Raw genomic sequence first — 3,414 nt, forward strand, 5'->3', positions numbered from 1 at the left:
AAAATATTTCAGACCTTACCTTTTCGGACGAAAATTTAAAATTTTGACTGACCATAAACCTTTACAGTGGATGGTAAATTTAAAAGAGCCTAACTCACGACTGACAAGATGGCGACTGAGACTTAGTGAATATGACTTTACAGTGATATATAAGAAAGGAAAATCCAACACCAATGCTGACGCTCTTTCCAGGGTAGAAATACACAATGAAGAAATTGAGTCCATAGTAGACGAGCTCTGCTCAATTTTACCCAATGCTTCAGAAGGACCTCACTCTAAAGTCATTTCGACCACAGCGACGGCACATACAAGTGCAGAGCACCCAATTTTAGAAGTTCCCATTACAGACGACCCTATTAACAGATTTCATAGACAAATTATTTTTACCATAGTAGATGATGTAAAAAGAAAGCCAATCGTAACTAAGCCATTCGACACCCATACTCGTATAGCAATACAACTTTCTAAATCAAACTTAGAACAAGACGTAATTAATGCCGTTAAAGAATACGCTAATCCAAAAGTTAAAACTGGCATTCTTATACAACCCCCTCTGGGTATGTATGAAATCATCCCCATTATTCAGAATCAATTTAGAAGTTCCGCCATGTACCTCATGTTAAGTAAAGTAGAATTGGAAAATGTTAAAGATTATCTTCGCCAACAGGAAATAATCCACAATTACCATGACGGTAAGACCAACCATCGTGGTATTACCGAATGCTATCTTGCCCTTTCACGCAGATTTTACTGGCCAAAAATGAAGGAACACGTAACAAAATTTATAAACGACTGTACCACTTGTGGGCAGGCGAAATACGATAGAAACCCTATCAAGCCAAAATTTAACATTGTACCCCCAGCCATGAAACCTTTTGAGACAGTCCACATGGACTTATTCACAGTACAAAACGAGAAATATGTCACTTTCATGGATGTCTTTACGAAATATGGTCAAGCATACCACCTACGCGATGGAACTGCCGTTAGTGTCATCCAAGCTTTATTGCAGTATTGCACCCATCACGGAGTCCCTATTACTATAATAACCGATAATGGTACCGAATTTACCAACCAGCTCTTTGTCGAATTTACGAAATTTCATAAGATAAACCACCATAGAATTCTGGCACATTCCCCTAATGATAATGGCATCATAGAACGCTTTCACTCCACGCTACTAGAACACCTCCGTATCCTTAAATTAAAGCAAAAAGATGAACCAATCGTTAATCTCATACCCTATAGCATATAATAGTTCTATCCATAGCTTTACAAAATGCCGACCCTTTGACCTAATGACAGGACATTTCGACCCACGAAACCCGATCGATACTGACATCACAGAACGACTACTGCAACAATACGTTCAAAACCATAGCGAACTACTGAAAAAGGTCTATGATATTATCAATGAGACATCTCTTGCTAACCGTACCACTATAATAGAGAACAGGAATAAAGATCGGGAACCCGAAGTTGAATACTCCCCGCAACAACAGGTATTCATTAAAAATCCTTTAGCCAGCCGACAGAAAATCGCTCCGCGTTACACGCAGGATGTTGTCCTTGCGGACCTTCCCATGCATATATATACCTCAAAGAAACGTGGGCCAGTAGCTAAATCGCGACTGAAACGCGTTCCTAAAGGTACTCAATTGTTACAGGACTCTTTTATCACTGATGATCCCCCTGACGCACGCCCTGGAGATAAAACTTGAGAGCTTAGCCGACGGACCTGGATTACTGCCATACAAACTTGGACCAATGCGACTCATTACCCATCACCACACCTACCTACAGTACATTAAACTTGACTATATTGAAGACAAAATTGACTCTTTGAAAAGACAATTACATACGTACGAGATACGACTAAATAATGACACCTTCCTTTTATTCGAAAACCAGATTGACTATCTCCTAGGTAATTTAGATAAAACATCAAATCAATTAAAATCGTTAGAGCCCGTTAGAGCTAAAAGAGGTCTTGTAGATGGTCTTGGCTCGGTAATCAAAAGTATAACCGGGAACCTCGATCAATCAGATGCCGTTCATTATAACAATCTTATTAAAGAATTACAGATTAACCAAAATAAGGTAGTGTCTGAATTAAATAGTCATGTGAGTCTTAATAAAGATTGGATAAGTCACCATAGTAAAGTTTTGGACACATTGGTTGAAAATCAGAGTAAAATTAATACAACGTTAGAAATACTACTAGATGTAAATGCCGATAAAGAAAAGAGTTTAATTCAAATCGCAAAATTTTCCCAGATTTTGGCAATTTTGAGTGAAAATGTAGAAGACTTAAAATACGAACTAATTAGAATAGAAAACTGTTTATCTTTTATACGTGCTGCGAGCACGCACCATTCTATGTTAGATATTAATGTCCTTAGGAATATGATAGATAAGTTAAAATTAATGTATGGAAGAGATAGAATTTTAGGATTAGAACTTAGAGAATATTATGATATAATACGACCAGGTTTTTACTATGTAGACAAACAAATAATTATAACTTTTCAATTTCCCATAGTTTCAGTAGACGTATACGACCTTTTTAGATTATCTGTAGTACCTAATAAAGATAGGCAAGCCCTTATCCCTTCTTACCCTTTCATAGCAACTCATGAGAACGTATTCGTGTACATGGAGGCAGAATGCCCGAAGTTCAGTCACAGTTACCTCTGCAATAAAGGAACCAACCTTCAACTCCGGGCTACCCCAGACTGCGTACACCAACTAATAATAAACCAAGACTTACAGGAATCCTGCCAAGTAACAACAGTACTACTACAAAAGCCAGCAATGGAACAGCTCGATGATCAGCACTACGTCGTCTCGTTCCCTCAGCCGACGAGAGTTCAATTAACATGCGAAAGAGAAGATTACAATTTACTGCAAGGGAGTTACCTAGTGACTATTCCCCTCAATTGCTATCTACGGACCGCAGAGTTCACCATTACGAATGACAAGGACGAAATAAAAGGTCATCCTCTGAAGCTCACTAAAATCCCATATGACGTAATGAAACAAGTTGCAACCCCAAGCCACGTACACCTGAAATCTATTGATTTGAAAGGACTACACAACGTCCAGAACAAACTTTTAGTCGAGCCTCCCTTAACACTCGATACAAATGAAACCAATGTCCTATATCACACAACGATACCCCTATACGTGATAATAATAGGTGCATGCGCACTCGTTACAGCCATTAGAAGCCGAAGACGCAACTTATGGAACTGCAAACTTCGAAACGCCCAAGAAGCCACCAACATTCAATCAGACTCTCGAAGACCCTGAAAAAGCTGAAAATCATATAGATGGCCTACCAGCAATATTTTCACTAAACGTTAGAAAATAATTGCTCATCTGAGGGTGGAGGAGTTAGATATCGCAGTACAA

General features: G+C 38.6%; 1 protein-coding gene across 1 annotated transcript in view; it reads right to left on the reverse strand.

Moving 5' to 3' along the window:
- Positions 1-3,414, reverse strand: part of LOC113236643 (pre-rRNA-processing protein TSR1 homolog) — a 30,773-nt gene that overhangs the window by 13,356 nt on the left and 14,003 nt on the right. The gene's annotated exons all lie outside the window — the stretch shown is intronic.

This window comes from Hyposmocoma kahamanoa, unplaced genomic scaffold (genome assembly GCF_003589595.1).
Source record: "Hyposmocoma kahamanoa isolate Upper Pololo Valley unplaced genomic scaffold, ASM358959v1 92, whole genome shotgun sequence".
Lineage (NCBI taxonomy): Eukaryota > Metazoa > Arthropoda > Insecta > Lepidoptera > Cosmopterigidae > Hyposmocoma > Hyposmocoma kahamanoa.